The sequence below is a fragment of the Mauremys reevesii genome, linkage group 5, assembly GCF_016161935.1.
Source record: "Mauremys reevesii isolate NIE-2019 linkage group 5, ASM1616193v1, whole genome shotgun sequence".
In the NCBI taxonomy this organism is placed as follows: domain Eukaryota; kingdom Metazoa; phylum Chordata; order Testudines; family Geoemydidae; genus Mauremys; species Mauremys reevesii.
In genome coordinates this window covers 23,758,797-23,776,810 of record NC_052627.1, presented here as the reverse complement: position 1 = coordinate 23,776,810, position 18,014 = coordinate 23,758,797, and the positions used below count along the sequence as shown (strand labels likewise).

The 18,014-nt window shown below is 40.2% G+C and overlaps 1 long non-coding RNA gene across 1 annotated transcript in view; it reads right to left on the bottom strand.

Moving 5' to 3' along the window:
* LOC120405780 overlaps nt 1–18,014 on the bottom strand; it is a 60,868-nt gene that overhangs the window by 20,795 nt on the left and 22,059 nt on the right. The window contains exons 2-3 of the long non-coding RNA XR_005598862.1: nt 16,382–16,604; nt 16,078–16,127 (exon numbers count right to left, since the gene is read on the bottom strand). This is a non-coding gene — a long non-coding RNA (uncharacterized LOC120405780). The remainder of the gene's footprint in view (nt 1–16,077; nt 16,128–16,381; nt 16,605–18,014) is intronic.

The following is an 18,014-nucleotide window of genomic DNA, read 5'->3' as shown; positions in this document are numbered from 1 at the left end:
ACCTGCTTAGAAGTGACAGAACAGAGATGGTATTGGCATGGAACAACATTGAGAAATCTGAAGCTGTCTGCTTATAGTCCAAGCATTTATTACAAAGTTCAGCCATAGATAAAACAGGACAAACAACTGAAGATTAATTAAGTTTTACACCGCGGTGGAACAAATCTCGTACTAAAATGAATGTGGAATAAACAGGCTATTTACAAAATGAAAGAAAACAATACCAAGCAAGATATATTGACAGTCTTTTGAAAAAGGAGGAAGCGGTTTCTTTGCCTCCTCGGAATTCCTTTGAGTTTCATGTAGTGTGTTCAAGACACAATAAAAGCTATAATCAAGCCCTACTGTACCCCAACGAATTCAGATTTGATATTTGTGTATCGTTTTCTTCTTCCTGCCCTCACCCTTCCTTATCTGTTTTCCATTTTCAACATAGCACTTTGGGATCAGTGCACAGTGACGGTGTTCCAGGCAGTTCTGGATAGTTGTGCTATGCCAAAGCCAGTTGTAATTTTATAGCCAATGAACCTACTCAACAGTTCTAAGACATTCACCACTTCAATCTTTTCTGCTCCCTATACAGAAGCCATTCTAACCACCACACAGCAGTGCCAGAATTAGAAGTTACACTCTATTAGAAATCTTTTGCACAACTTGGAATAGTAACATGGGTATTTCTAAACAAAGGACTAGGGAAAGGAAGTTCACTTGTTAATATACAAGTGGAATCAATTTTGTGTTGATACTCTTATACCCACACTGCATAATGATCCTGAAAAGTACTGAACAGCCTCAACTCTCACTGCCCCTCACAGGATTAAGCGGAGACTGCTGAGAATGGGCATGCTGACCACTAAACCAATGGAAGGTTTAAAAGGGATGCGCGTATAACAGCCTGTCCACACTAGCAATGGTGTGTACACTTGCATAGACCTCTGGCTAGTGCTTTAACCAGCGTGTCATTTTACACTGCTCAGAATGGCTCCTCTATGCTAGACTCACAAGGATACAAGCAATGGCATTTGCAGGTGATACTAGCAATGGATCTGTGCCAGTGAGAACAATCATGGGGGAAATGTCCATTATAAACAAAGACATAAAATGCTGGTTTGTTAACCTAGTGTTAACCTTTTGGTGAAAGGCCCAACTTTTGCCAGAGGACATTGGAGAGTTTTCACTTTTTTTTTCCCCTTTGTTTACTAATGTGCATTTTATTAGATTAATGGAGATGCACCCTGAGATGTAGAACGAAAGAAGCGCTCAAATATCAGTAAGTAAGCAATGAGAAAGAACTATGGCTGATTTTCTCAATCCTACTCCATGGAAGTCCACAGGACTTTCGCCACTTCTTTCAGTGGGTCACAGAGGAATCCATGTCAGAAGAGTGACTAGGGCTCAAGATTCCCAGCTTCAAAAGCTTGTTCTAGTGCCACTGAGCCAGGCACCACTCATGGTAGGATGTTAAATTTTTTAATACAGGGCCCTAGAGCTTGCAATAGATATAGTCTTAAAAAAAAAAAAGATTCAGGAGTTAAATAATTAGGCTTTCTTGCTGCTGGTTATTTAAGTGACATTGCCAGTTTTAGGCTCCCAATTTAAAGCATTTCAGTATTACCTGATTCAAATAAACTGAGAATATTTCTATTTTGTTCATGAAAATGAGGAACTGAAGTTAGACGGTTTGGTTGCCTTGTCCAATCTGATTTTTATGTTTACTTTTTTCTTTTAAAAAAAGTTTAAATTAGTGTCTTAATGTTCTTTTACTTTCAGTAATCAAAGGTAATATCAACACATTTTTCATATGATTTTTTTGGCAGCATACCTTTCAACTTGTATCTGTACTTGAATCTGGACTAGCTGTAGTTAACCTCCAAGCCTGTTCTTGAACAATAAGAAATAATAATTGATTGGTAAGGTGATTCAAGCCCTGACGAACACAGACGGGATGAATGCATTTGGATTAGGTCTTCAGTGACTCAGCCAAACATAACATGTTTGGTCAGAATGCAAGAATCTGCTCAGTTAGTTTTATGTATTAAGAATACATAACAATAAATATAGGGAGATGCTCATTAAGGGAGACTTTTACACTCTTGACTGTATGCACCAGGCACAAACCAAGGAACTTATTTATGCTTATTCAATTCCTCATTATTTCTCATTAAATAATTGATCTGAAGCATCTCTACACTTGAGAGGAGAGATGGATCTGATCTATGAAATTCAGGTCCTAAGTTCCCCAGAGTTCATGGTTGTTTGGATATTGGCTCATCCTATTATAGAGTTAGAAGCCAAAGTGGAACGTGTCCGGATTTGGGGTTTTGGGTTGGTCCATTACAAGTCATACAGGTGGGAGAGAGAGAACAACAGTGGCTCAGGAGGAATAGGACAGAAATCTGTGGCACTTCTGTACCATGCCAACTGCTTTCAGATCATTTCCTCTGCTAAGCTCTCTTTCCCTTTTCATTTAAAACTACCCTAATACGTTACAGCAGGGGTAGGCAACCTATGGCACGTGTGCCGAACGCAGCACGCGAGTTGATTTTCAGTGGCACTCACGCTGCCTGGGTCCTGGCCACCGGTCCGAGGGGCTCTGCATTTTAATTTAATTTTAAATGAAGCTTCTTAAACATTTTAAAAACCTTATTTACTTTACATACAACAATAGTTTAGTTATATAATATAGACTTATAGAAAGAGGCCTTCTAAAAACGTTAAAATGTATGACTGGCATGCAAAACCTTAAATCAGAGTGAATAAATGAAGACTCAGCACACCACTCCTGAAAGGTTGCCAACCCCTGCGATAGTTTGCAAAGTTTGGTTGCTATGAAAAATCAAATCACAGTCCATAAAAGAAAGCTGGTTTTCCACCTATTGAGGGGAAAAATCTTGGAAGGTGGTAGTTTCTTGCCAGCAGTTATGGGTACAAAATGTTCCTGCTGTCTAATTCCTAAGGAAATATAAACAAGTATTGGTTTAAAAATCAGCTGATGATCACCTGCCTGTTTCTGTTTAACTTGACATCAATAGGTCTTCCTTTGCATGCATAAAAATGTTTCTGCCATGATAAGCAATAATAGATAACGTCCAGCAAAGCAAGTCTTCCATTTCTTCATGTTTTCTTTAAAGTTCGTGCAGGCCAAACTAAAGTCAAACAATCTTGTTGAGGTCTTAGACTGGAAATAAAAGCATACATTTTAATGGTGAGTTTAACCATTGGGGCAATTTACCCTGGGTCATGGTGGATTCTTCATCACTGAGCATTTTAAAATCAGCTCTGGATGTTTTTGTAAAAGACCTGTTCTAGGAATTAGTACGGGGAAGTTCTAGGGCCTGGTTCACAGGAGATCAGACTAGATGATCACAGTGGTCTCTTCTAGCCTTGGAATCTATGACTATGTTATGGAAAGCGTGAGTCCGTATTTTTAATGGAACTACATTAATTCAGTATTTCAATTATCTTTGCCATACATTTCAGAGTCTACAGGATTGGACTACAAATGTGGCATGGTCACATTCAATGTTTCTGATCTTGGGAAGGTAGAATAACAAAGGCAAATGCCTCACTAGAGGCTACATTGTATGGCTTAATACCTAAGGAGCTTGTAATAATACAATGACAGTTTTAAGCTGCAATTTATCAATACAAAAATCTAAGGAAAGGTCAACCATAAAAATGAATGTTCATTGTACCTACTGTAGAAATGGAAAATGAAACAAAGAAGAATTTGAAGAACAAATTTAACAGACAAATGTGATAAGGGTGACTTAGCTGGCTATATTCAATGCAGAAATACAAAACATAATACAAGCTCTTCCAGAGTAAATATTTAAAGGAAGGTAGAGGAGAGTCTCTGGTTTCAGGTTTATTATATTTCAAAGAAAGGATATCCTCAGGATCATCTAAAGGAAATCTCAGTTTGGGACTTGCACTAATCACAGCAGAAAATAAAGTGTATTCCGCATTTTCAAACTATAATGCCTGAAGTTAGGTACCTAAACAGGGTGTTGATTCTGACTCTCCTGAGAGTCAGAGTAAAGCACACCCACTCCATCACGGGATCAGACCCTACACTGAAATAACAATCCACAGCTCAGGGTCTCGGAGCCCAGGTCAATTGACTCAGGCTTAAAATTGCGGCGTAGACATTTTGTCTTAGGCTGGAGACCAGTCTTGGCCCAAATCCAAAACATCTACACTGCAGTTTTTAGCCCCATATCCCAGATTCCTCCAGCCTGGGTCAATTGATCCAGACCAGCAGTAGGTCTTGTACTGCAATGTAAACATACCCAGAGGTGAAAGTAAGCCAGTATGGTCCGGTACGGTGTACCAGCAAGAGCCAGTAGGCCATGCCATACTGAACTGGCTTCCGCGGTGGTGATTTAAAGGGCCTGGAGCTCCAGCTGCTGCGGGGATCCCCAGGCCCTTTAAATCCCCATTGGAGCTCCAGCAGCCGGGCTCCCACAGTGATTTAAAGGGCCCAGAGCTCCGCGGTGGCCAGAGCCCCGGGACCTTTAATTCACCCCTGAGCCCCGGGGCTCCCAGCCTCCTTTGCCGCTGGCAGCTCTGAGGTGGTTTAAAGGCCCTGGGCTCTCCCAGCCACAGCCGGAGCCCCAGGGCCTTTAAATCTTGAAAGGCCCCGCCTCGTTCGGTTGAGGCCACGCCCCTGTTAAGGACTCCGGTGTACTGGTAAGTCCTTTAAGTTACTTTCAGCCCTGAACATAACCCAAGTGGCCTGATTTTTTCAAAGTGCTGGATATCTGCAACTCTTATAAATGACAATAGGACCTGATGCATGCTCAGCATCTGAGAAAATCATTGCACTGACATTGCCTATATATGGCTTTAGGTCCCAGCTGGGGGCACTCAAGTTGGAACATTTCAGCTTAATCATTAAGATTTTAAGTGGAGCTGTTCAGAAAGTTAAAAAAAAAAATCAGTCTTATCACAGGATGGAAAAGTTCTGCTACATTTTCTGTGGAAGTTTTTCCTCTTCATTTGCCAGCCATCCCTAAATATTGTTCGTATCACTAATAAAATAAATGTTGGCTAGATATGTTTAACAGATGAATTTTTAATGATTCTTTTGGTACAGTGAAGGACTTATGCCAATCAACAAAAAGAATAGCAGGATATTCTTAACTGCAAATCAACTTCTTTTCTGGAATGTTTTCCCCAGGCCATTTTATGAATATATTGCTGGATTTTCAAAACCGCTAACTACTCACTGAACCCACTAGTGGTAAAAGAGAACTGCAGGTGCTTAATGCCTTTGAAAATCAGCTTAACTCCCCCCCCCACACACACACACATACACTACAGCTGCAGAAGAATCATGGTGGTGAAAAAATCCTGTATGAAGTCAAATTCCCTGTCATCCTGGTTGCATGAAGGATCTGCACTTTATGATTAGAAGGGAAATGGTTTGAATATCGGACATGAGGACAAGTCAGTTCTGAGTACGAGTTCCTCTCACTTGGTGTCTAATGGAGCTCTCTCATTCCATGGTTGGTAAACTAGTAAAGAAAAGAGCACCTCGAGGGAGAGCAGTTTGTAATAACGTAATTGCTTTGGACCCTCTGCTCATTCAGGAAGGCCAAACAAAGAGTGTAGGTTTGCTGTGATAGAATCAGTTCTCAAATGCTTAAGTTGGATGTAAGCGATGTACAGACCCTGTGCTGACTCTCTGCACCTGCGTAAAATTCACCTCAAATGCATTAGTTTGTCCATGCCTGAAGAATGGTGATCGCATGGAGGTGTGACGGCTTGCTCTCATGGGAAACTTTGAATAACCGTCAGGGCTTAGGCCCTTTGACATGCAGGGAAGAGTGGGGTTGGTAGGGGAGCCCAGGCCTTCCCACTCCATTGGCTCTGGCCCAGGACCCTGTGAGGGCTATCAAAAGTCTGACACCCAGGAGCATCTACAGACTGCCCTCCCTGAGCCACTTCTTACCACTCCACAATTGTCCAAGGTTCGCAGACAGTGGCAAGAAGGCGCAAAGGGGTCAGTTCACCGCTGGGTTCCTCCTCGTGGCTGTGCTTGGCAGCTCTCTCGGCTCAGCAGCTGCCTCCTCCTGTCACTTGGCTGTCCAGCCAGGTCAATACCCAGTCTCTCCCTTGTTCTATAATCCATAAACAGCACAAGGACAATCAACACAAACTGAATTCATATGAGAGGGGAGGAAAAATAGTACCTCCCTCTGAGGGTGCATCTGAAGCAGATCCTGCCTTCCTTCAGGGAGAGATCTTCAGGCCATTGTTGAGAGAGATCCTGCCTTCTCTGAGGAGCTGCAGTTCACTGATCCGCTCTCTTCTCTACTCTGCCACCAAGTGAGCTGTTCTGCTCCCTTTCAACTCCTCCTCCAGTCCACACATCTTTTCCAGGTGTGATGGGGCAGGGCTGGCTGAGCCCAGAGCAATTACTTAACCCCTTGTTGCCCACTGTGGAGCTTGTATACCGCCCCCACAGGAGAGCATTATATTTATCGTTTGAAAATAAATTGTGTTCAAGGATGTCCACATGGTTTGGTTAGTGATCCTATGCTTCTCTTTATCTTGCAAAGTTTACCCAATAGCTGTTATTCACAGATATTTTGCTGCTATGTCTGGAAATGTCATCTTGGGCAGCCTGCCGCAGGAACCTTGTAGTACTACATGGACGTTTTAAATGCATTCTGGTCATGGCTTTGGCATACTTTTCTCATACAGTGGTTCCAGTTTATACTGATCTCTTTCAGTAGCAGAAAGAAGAGGATAAACTGGTTGAATTTAACTGAAACAATCCTTTGGTGATGGGGGAAAACAAGGCTAGGCTGTTGTCTTTGCCCAAGCAGTTTATAATCCCTGATGTTTACTCTCCTCAAAAAAAAAAAGTTTGGTTTGTGTTTCATTTGCTTTGTGTTAGAGATACAGCAAATTTTCTGCATATCCTTGGAAGATCTTATTGAATTAAAGATTAAGTATCTTTTGGGTCCACTGCCTTAAACTAATTGTATATGTATTACTGTATTCTCTAGGTGGGACACAACAGACGTGAGGCCTGGGAGTTCAAAGTATGATATTGAAAAATGTGCCAGATATCAATGAACTTCAGGGAGATTCCCCCATATGGAGAAGTTAATGCAAATTCCACACCTCTGGTTAGGCAAAAATCCCAGCTTTTTGAAGCTACTCCCTGAGGAAAGGATGATTGTCTGCTGATTATTTGTTCCCAGAGATGGGAGATCAAAGGCCCAAACTGTATAAAGAAATGGCTCAACTGCCAGGCTGGGTGCTGGTTCTGAATCAGAGTTATGAACCTGTAACCACAGGGAAAAAGCAGAGTTGTGGATTTTGAAGGCCTGACACTTACCAGAGCCTGAGACTAGATATGGGGTGACATCTGTTAAGCTTTTAACCAGGGGTTAATTACAGGTGCACCTACCTTGAAACTGACCCATTGCCATGTCTTTCATTTACTGCACTAGTCGACATCTTCAGCAAAATTAATCCTCCCTCCTTCACCCTGCTGTACAATGAGTTCTGTGACCGTCATAGACCTACTAGGGATAAGATATAGAGGGGAGAAAGAAGTAAATGCCTCACTGTATTGTAATTCTCCTGGTGGCCTTTTAAAGCCTGCATATTCAATAATGAGGAAAGACTGAGTGTCAAAGGTAACACTATCACCTGCCAGTAGTTCTATTCATAGCCCCATGGCCTCTGGTAAGAACGAGTATTGAATTTTATTTTGTATTTTTGGTGTGGACGTCCAAAAAGAGGAGTCAAGATGAAGCAGCAACAGATGTGCGAGTATCATACCACACAGACTAGCCACTACCACGTGTGCACAGGTTTTTTTCTGGCAAGATTGATGCTATGATGGAGCATGCATTTCATTAACATATTTGTTCCCAGTTGGATTCTCTTATGATCTTTCCTGGTGCTTTGTTTGTAGGCAAAGTACCGAGAGTTTTGCTCACTGTCAGATTCCATGATAAAGTGCAGGACTACACTATGGGGTTAAGTGATGTGAATAACATAGCTGGAGTTGACGTAGCTTAGGTCAACTTACGGCAGTGTCTACACTGCGCTGGGTCGACTGGAGAGTTTCTCCCATAGACTTACCTTATGGGTCTCATTCCAGTGGAGTAATGGAGTTGACAAGAAAGTGATCTGCAGTCACTTCAGTGGGTCTTTGCTAGACCCGCTAACTCAAGCCCCGGTGGATCGATTGCCACAGCATGGATGCATGGTAAGTGTGGACATACCCAAAGTGAGTCCAAACAGATTTTAAGGCTGGCAGACTGGCAACAATTGAGTGGTCTCCTTCCCTCCCACAGCACCCCCTGCCTTATTCTTGCTGGATTGTTTGGGCTGTGGACAAGTCTTTCTGAAGAACTCTAGTATAGTAGTTATTTCTTTGTTACGTTTACCTTCATTTTTCATTCCCAGACTAAACCTTTAAAACCTTTAAACCTTTAAAAAAATACCTCTTTCAACTTCTTCCTGCTGTTCAGTCAGTATCCTAACTGTAAAGAATCATTTTCATTACTGAAGGAAGCAGGGAGATGATCGCTTATTTTTCTGACTCCTTTTTCACTATCATTGCATTCACTTATGCTTATGGCATCATACATCAGCTGTGGCTATAAATACAAGGCCTGGTGGATACCAGCAAAAAACTTTGTGACAAAATTCATCCACTTACAACTGGCTTAGAAGGCATCACAAACAAGTTATATTTTTTTGACTCTTTAAGGATTAATGTTTATCCAGAATGACTTGCAGAGCAGCAAAGCTTTGAAAAGAGGCCACTTAATTCTAAAGATGGACTAAGGAAAACTTGGCATTCATAGATGAGGAAAGTGAATGGCTGGCCTTTGTCTGTTAAATATGATCTATACTGTGAAATAATAAAAATAGAAGAAAAATAAATGCTAATGCAAGTGGCTCAAATCAGCCTGTAATACTTTTAGGGGAAAAAACCCAGAAAGCTGTTGTGAGCAAAAATGGATTGTAAATTTTGTACATGAAATTTCAAAAAAAAAAAAAAAAAAAAATCAAGTGATTCATCTCATGCCACATTCCTCATCCAGACATCTTTAAGGTCTGATCAATAAAGTTATTTTAAAAATTGTTGCCTAAAACAGATGGTGTTGAAGGGAAACAGGCAAGATGTACAGAGAAGAGCTAACCCATTCATATAATAAAATAAGGGTCTGGCCTTCAAAGTGAGCTGGGGATGTTCCCCTTGGAATTTTAAGATGATTTAACTCTGTTTAATTTTGATAGGTCCAGATTCTGCTCTCACACAGACACTGATGAGAATTAGTCAATGGCATTATCTTGGTAAGAGATCAGATTGAGGGCTTGTCTGTGTTCCAACTCCATGTGAATTAACGCATTTATTAGACTGTACAATACTGTTCCAAGAGAACTCGGTGAGACATTGCAGATTAGCCTGTGCAAAATAGCAAAAATTCACAATTAGAAAGTGTGCTGCATTGGCAAGGAGGTGGACTGATTACATGATCTGACAGGCCCTTTTCTGTTATTTTTGATGATTCCATCAACAGAGGGAGAGAAAGCCAATAACTTTCTGAATGTGAGATTAGTGTAGATCAGCCCTCTTTAAAATTATCAATCCTCAGGCAGTTTGAAGATTTTGCCTCATTTATACCTGAATTATAGCCTAAGAGGTCTTCTTCAGTCTTAGTATCAATCTAATCCCACTTCTTGCCATCCTTCTGCTTAATCTCTCAAATGTTTTATTTTACCAACTCTTAAACACCTCTAGTGTTGATGCCTCACGTTAAACAGATAATTACACTACAAAATTACCTTCATTGTTAAGATTATTAAGACTAAGCAACTTAGTAGTCCCCAGGCATTAATTCTTTCCCTGTTGTTTAAGGCACTGCAAATAACTCCGCCTTCCTTTGGTTTTACAGTTCAAACATTTGTTGACAATCATTTCTTAGAAATTCTGTAAAGACGACATGAGTGAAATCCCCACTAAAGTCAAATACAAAACTCCCATTGATTTAAATTTTCACCCAATGTGTGTTTGAGTTGGAGAAGTGAGACAATAGATGGGGGAACCAGTACTGCTAGACAACTTTTTAGCTAGATGATTTCATTAGGCTAGAATACAAATGAAATACATACTTTCTAAAATATGAAACATTAAGGTATTATCCAGATTTAAAGACCCCTAATATATTATTAAGTATGCACTTTATGGCAAAGTCCAGGACACTCAATGTGGCTTTAGACCTGGTTGTTACAGTGTCAACCATATCTTTACCTTGAGACAGCTTTTTTACATAAGAATGGCTATGCTACAACAGACCGATGGTCACCCACAGTGGCCAGTGCCAGATTCTTCAGAGGTAATGAACAGAACAGGGTAATTATTGAATAATCCATTACCTGTCATCCAGGCCCAGGTTCTGGCAGTTGGACACCCGGAGCATGAGGTTGCATCCCTGAGCAGCTTGGCTAACAGCCATTGATGGACCTGTCCTCCACTCACTTAATTCTTTTTTGAACCCAGTTATACTTTTGGCCTTCACAACACTGAGTTCCATGGGTTGACTGTGCATTGTGTTAAGTACTACTTTTTTTTAAAAAGAGAACAAAAAACATCTATTAATTTCATTCGGTGACCCCTGGTTCTTGTGTTATGTAAATAGGTAAATAACACTTCCTTATCACTCTGTCCACACCATTTATGGTTTAATAGACTATCAGATCCCTGCTTAGCCATCTTGTCTAAATTGAATATTCCCAGTCTCTCTCATTTCAATTCATATGCAAACTATTCCTTACACCTAAATCATCTTTGTTGCCCATCTCTGCATCTTTTCCAATTCTAATATAGATCTTTTTTTAAATGAGGGCAACAAGGACTGCATGTAGTGTTCAAATGTGGGGCATACCATCGGTTGATGTAGTGGCATCATGATATTTTCTATCTTAAGAACAGCCATACTGGGTCAGACCAAAGGTCCATCTATCCCAGGATCTTATATCTATCCCTTTCCTAATGGTTCCAAATAGCGTTAGCTTTTTTGGACAGCTGCTGACCATTGATCAGATGTTTTCAGAAACCTGTCCACAAGGACTCCAGGATCTCCTTCTTGACCATTTTCTGGCCATTACCATCAACCAGCCACCACTTTACAAACAACTCATTATTAACTTGTCCAGATGGGAGACTGAGCATGTGACAATTGTCAAATATCTGGGCAGCATCATAGAGCTGGAGGATACTTAAAAAATGTGGATGTTTGTATATTAGCAGCTGCTTCAGAGACCTCTTTGGGAAAGATGTGACATCAAGTTTGCTGCAAAGCTGCAGATCTATAGAACCACAGTTAAACCAACTGTATTGTATAGAAGTGAAAACGTGGGCACTGAGGAAGGCTGAATAGCACCAGATTGATACTGTCTACTGTCATTGTTTTCGTCAGCTATTCCTTATTAAGTGGCAGGACAAATTCCAAAATGAGGCTATTCATAGTCAAATCCATCAATCGTTTCTATCACCACTCACTCAGTTCCAGCAGCTTTCTTGGTATGGTATTTTAGAATGTAAAAACCAATGAATTCTGAAGCATATGTTCCAAGCAATGCGACTACAAAGATTGGTGATCAGCTGGGTGCCCAAGAAATTCAGTAGCATCATAAGATTGCCAGTAATGGACATACTGAATATCCAGCTAGACCCTCTTAAGAATTTAGCCAGAGATTGATATGGGTGGCATTCAGTCTGTGAAGAAGCCACATTTCTTTGACTTTTGCCATGATGAGGAGGATATACTGTTACAAGTTAAGCCACGTTGAATTGCTGCTGTGTTCTTTTGAGTGTCCTGACAAAAGAGTCTGAAGCCAGTGCTTGAGAAAGATGATTCTTTATTGAAGTTAACACTGAGCCTGTTCCAGCATGTAAGAGCTGCTAAAAACAAAACAAACCTCTGTGGGTAGATGTACCAACTCATTAGAGCTGCTAAGGGAGGAGAGAGGGAGGGAGAGAGAAAGGCCATGGTTACACTTGCAGATGGGCAGCGCTGGGAGTTACAGCTGTGTTCATACAGCTGTGTAGGGAAAGCGCTGGTGTGTGGCCACACTGACAGCTACCAGCGCTGCATGTGGCCACATTTGCAGCGCTGTTGGGAGTGGTGCATTATGGGCAGCTATCCCAGCGTTCAAGTGACTGCAACGTGCTTTCCAAAAGAGGGGGGTGGGGTGGAGTGTGACAGGGAGCGGGGGAGAGAGAGAGAGTGGATTTTTGGAGCCAACACTGTGTGTCAGCTCCCTGCCTTGCAAAATTTGACCATTTCCTCGATCCCTCATTCACTCTTAAATGCAAATAGCCTGCAGACCAGATAAGCAGCTGCTCCGACGGACTCCCTTTCTCCCCCTCTCCCCGCCGCCGTGCTGTTTCTCTCCTCAAGCAAACACTAGCTGTAGACATTCATCCCCCTGCCTGCCTCATTCACAGCAAACAGGAGCTGTGTTTATTTTTTAGATAAGCAGCTCCCGGAGCCCCAAGTTCACAACAAAACAAAGAGAGGCATCATAACAAAACAGAGTAATTTAGTTAAAAGCATTATGGGAAAATTCTGGAGGTCAGTTACAGCGTAGTAAGATTAATCACTGTTTACACTTGCACTCCAGCGCTGCAGCACCAGCACTGCAATAGGCAGAGCAGGAGTACAGCCAGCACTGCAGCCAGGGAGATGCAGCGCTGTATGTGTCTTGCAAGTGTGGACGGTGACTAAGTTGCAGCGCTGTAAAGCCTCCACCAGCACTGCAACTCTCCAGTGTAGCCAAGCCCAGAGACACAACTGGGTCACAGGCTAGCTCTTGAAGAGACATGATCTTCACAACTGCAGCCCTTCATTTAAGATAGGGGAAGTAGTAGTCAGTTTTCAAACTAAAACAAAGGCACATGCAAGGCCACTCAAGAATCTGAATGATTTCATAATGGTCCTTAACTATGTGAGTGGAAGGGCTCCTCTGGGTATTGTTTGGGTAAGGGAAAATGTGTATGAGTGTGTGAGACACAGAGTGCAAAAAAATGGGACAAGGTGAGAAGCAGGAAAGAGGCACACAGAAAAAGAGTGAGAAGGAAGCTGCTGACAGAACTAAACACCATCTGTGTCCAGGCTGTGATAGAAGCCTTGAGAAAAAGATCTGCACCCAGTGTTGACTAAAAAGTTTGGGGCTGTAAGCAAGAAAACCATCTCCTGTGTTCAGGAAAACAAGACTTTGTACACTATGTAAATAAACACGATTGTATCCGAAAGTAACTGGGTTTATCATCAATTCTACCTCCTAATTGGAACAAGCTGCAAGCCTCATTTTTTAAACTAGCTGCTTGGGCTAAATGCTTGGGCTACCTGTTTGAAGCCACACTTTCCAATAGCTGAATGGAAGTGTTAAAATTTTGAAACACTGGTCTGTGTATAATGGACCTCTAGCCTCAAATGGCAAGAATATGAGAATTTAATCACATTCCAGTACCAGATAAGCAAACAAAATATATAGCTCATATAAGTAGTTAAACATGGAAAATTATGCATTGACGCAGCAGGAATTAGCTGTGTATATCTGTTGTGTGTTTCCCCCCCCCCCCATTTGTTCTTTATCCTATTTTAGGACTAATTCCTCTATATAAATGAGTAAGGGAGTAAGAGCTGTAGGATCAGGGTCTTAATTAGTTGTTTACATTTGTTAGCTTTCTTTTTTACTTGGGAAAAGATTATTGTACATGCTTTATTATCTCGCCTGCAAGATTAATACGATTAGACAAAATTAATATTAATTACATAAAGATGACAAGGATTTAATATAAGAAAACAGATTGCTATTTAACATTACTTAACAATTTGAGACTTTTATGGTTAATAAACATGTTTAATATCTTTGATAATTATAAATGTGATGCTAATTAATGCATACTTTGTTCCTATATTACTCAGCTTTATAACTGTGTTGGAAGAAATTAGATTTCTACAGACTGCATTTTGTATGAAGAGTATAACTTCTGGAAAGTATACATCTATCAACTTTTCCCATTAAAGTTACAGCATTCATTTATACACTTCTCCAAAAGGGGTCACAATACTATGGGGGGGTGGGGGGAGGAGGAGAATTTGTTCCTAAGAATCTCATATTAAAAAAAAAATCAAGTTAGAAAAAGGGTAGTTCAACCACAAGGTTGTGGACTTGATTCTCTTCTCATAAGCAGTGACTGCTCCAAAGCTTACTGAAATTCATAGATTCAAAGTTCAGAAGGGACCACTATTCTGACCTCTTGCATACCACAGGCCATATAACTTCCCTGAAATATTTCCTGTTTGAAATACGTGTATTTTAGAAAAAAAATCCAATCTTGATTTTAAAATCGCCATAGACAGAGAATCCACCACAATCCCTGATAAACTGTTCCAAGTTTAAGGGAGTCATCTGACTTACCTTATTTAGAGCCTGATCTAAAGCCCTGAAAATTATGGTATTTTACCAGTGTAAAACTGGTTTAAGCAAAAAGCATTGGATCCAGGTGATCTATATAAAAAAAAATTGTGCTAGAAATTTGTTAGTTTGTTTAGTTAAACACACACATATACACACACACACACGACAGAGCTTACTTGGCCCCAATCCTGCAAGCACTTACACATATCAGTATCTTCAACATCCATGTTTGCAGGATCATTTCCCCAGTTCAGAGCTCCCATGTGCATGTTTTGGAATGCTTTGCTGTTCGTTATGTTCACCCAGATTCTGTTCTGGGTAATTTGACCATTTTAACTGCTAAGTCTTTGCTAGCAGGGCATGTTTATAGATAGCACATCTTTATACAGCTAAAATTCTTCTCCCTTCCTGCTCGCCCACTTGGTTTATTTTGCCATGTGAAATGTTTTCAGTCAGATGTAATAAACCCAAGCTAATCCTCAGACTCCCACAAGTCTCTTGTGTCTGCAAATTTACATATACTGAAGGATGATAAAAGATGAAAAAGGAGAAGGCAATGTGCAGCTTAAACATGTGTTCCTTATGGCCTGCTGATAGCCTTTTTGTCAGGGTTAAGAAAAGATTTAGGAGGCTTACTGTTTGAGATCAGGTACTGAAATTATACTACTATCTGCACTTCAGGACTACAGCTGATCCATACCTCTAAGGCTTTCTACAAAATCTTAGATCCTACAGGAAGCATTTTAGCATCATCTAAAAACTTCCTACTGGCTATATATATATAAAAATTTCAGAGTATGTTTTTGCCAGCTATATATATTATATATATAAATTTCAGAGTATGTTTTTTAAACTGGTTGGCAAGGGATAAAAAAATCCCTGCCTGATACCAAAAGCACTAGGAATAGTTTTCTTTGCAAAAAAGAAGTGTTTTTTTAGAGCAGCCCTGTAGTCATTTGCAGGCTGGCTAAGAAGCAATCTATAAAAGCATCCTCTCGTCTTCAGTAAGAACATGGCTGAGCTGCACTTTCGGAGTTGTTAGAAGTTTGCTTCTAGTGTCAAGTCTTTCCTGGAGTATTATATGACTCCAACAGGGGCCTGGCACAAAGGAAAACTCACCCCACTGAGAAGTGTCTAGACCTTTCAAAATAATTTGTTCTTTTATACCATTTTCCATGTGGGAGATAAAAATATTTCTTCAACCTCACAAATGTGTAATTATTGCCATTTTAAAGCATGGGAAATGGAGGTACAGGATGGTTAACAGGCTTATCCAAGGTCACACAGCATGTCTGACAGTTACGAACAAAGCTCAAATCATCATCCCTGAGCCATAAACCCGAAGGTTCCCTTCCCACAAGATTATATTGGCTAGAGGTGGCAAATTCTAGTCTTGGGCCAATATTTGTGCTATTCAAACATTTGACACCCCAGTCTCATATTATTGTTCTGCTTAATTCAACACATCCCTCCATGGAAGAAAAGACCCAGCTTTTGACAGACATGGCAAAAGAAGTTGATTTGTTTAAAGAGAAACTATATGGCTAACGATGTCCCCAAACAACCAGAGTAGATAGAAAGACACCAGAAGTCAGTCATTTTACTTACGATAAATTGTATGGTCAATTGCTTGACTACACTTTGGTTTGTTATGAAATCTAGTAAAGAGAACAAAACCAATATCAGACAGGTTTATTGCTAAAAGCCCATGATATAGTAAAGGAAACGGTGCAATACAATACCAGACTCTGGGAAAATGTCTCATGCAGCATTGTTACATTCATCTTACGCAGAAAGCATGCTAGGAATATTTATAGGATGATTTTACAAGTTACAAAACTCTTTATACATCGTTAATATTCACCCCATTATTTTGTCCTAGTTCTTTAACTTCTTCTGTTCCTTTCCTTACCTTTGTTTTCGATACTAGTATTCCAGGTACTGGCCTGTGCAGGCATCACTATAGTTGGTAGTAAGGGGTTGTCTAGGAACTGTGTCTACACAGCTGTGCCATTTGAATTCTAGTGTAGACACTTTCTTCACAGTCAGGAAGGATGCTCCCATCAGAGTAGATAATCCATCTTCCTGAGAGGCAGTAGATAGGGTGACTGAAGAATTCGTCCCTTGACCTAGCACTGTGGACACAGCAACTTAGGTCAGCTTAACAATGACATAGTTAAACCAACCTAATTGTCTAGGCCAGGCCTCAAAACATACAACAAATGTATCTTGATTTTCACAAGTTTCCTACATATTTAAGCCAAATGTCGAGTTGTATTATTGCAGGGTATTGTGGAATGTAACTTAGCATGAGTTAACAGAACTCTGGGAAAAAGACAGGCAAGTTCAGCTCTTGTAACTGCCAGGCATTTGTATAATGTGTATAGTAACCTAACATATGTGTTGGCTCACAGGCCCCTGCTTGTCACTCTGATTATTATATCAGGGCAACACCTTTGTTAAATTAATATATGAAGCAAAGATAAAAACATTCATATTAGACTTGTACTATTTTAGAAAACTATGCAAGTGGCCATACATAATTAATATGATTAAAACGAATACATTTTTATAATACGAGCAAAACTTTAAATGAAACTTCTTTCCACGTGTGGTAAATTTTGGATTTATGTTGAGAAACTGGAATAAGTATTATTGTCTGACCACAATGCTATGTAAATAAGGAGTAAATTAGAAATTTGGAGTAGTGAAATTATAAGCGAGGTCTTTATAAATTGTTTTGTAATTAGTTACCAAACAATACTACTTATTCAGATTATTCTCACTGCTAGTAGCCACACATTGGAGTTGTGATATCACCACCACCACATAGGCACATGTCTCAATTCCCTTAATGGAACCACAAGCTGTGTGCAGTATCCAGAAGATTTGCATTGCTGAGTGATACACCAGTAGTTGAGGTAGATCTAGACTTTTTTGTAGATGCCATATCCAGGTAACCTACTGAATGGACAGTACCTAATTTATCAAATATTGCTTTGTCAGAATCCACTATTGGTAGCAATATCATAGAAGAACAATACGTACGGAATTTAGCTACATGATTTAACACTTTGCCAATTTACCAGTTGTTGTACACTGAGGGCAATACCATTTAGCTGTTTATTGCTAATAAAATCAGGCAGTTTTCCTTTTTCAATATCCCCTAATGAATTGGCTATCGTAGTTAATACATAACTTCCATAAGCCATACAAATAATGTTTCTACCAACATAGTTTTCCCTTGCCTGCATATTATTTACTGATATTAGTTTATTAACTTTTACTTGTTTGATTCAACAGCTTAGCAATATCATGCCTATTGTATTGTACTCCATGTACTGTTCAGTAACCAGGCCTTTGATATTATGAATCATAAGTTTAGAGACTGCTTAAAATAGGTCATTTTTTTTCATATTGCCCTGTTCCAAAGAGACATTTCAGATTCAAGTAATCCTGAAATGTAACCAATAATTCCATCTGCACTCTGGAGTCCCAGGAAGCCTTTCGCACAGCCATTGAGTCTCATGTACATTCCTGATAAG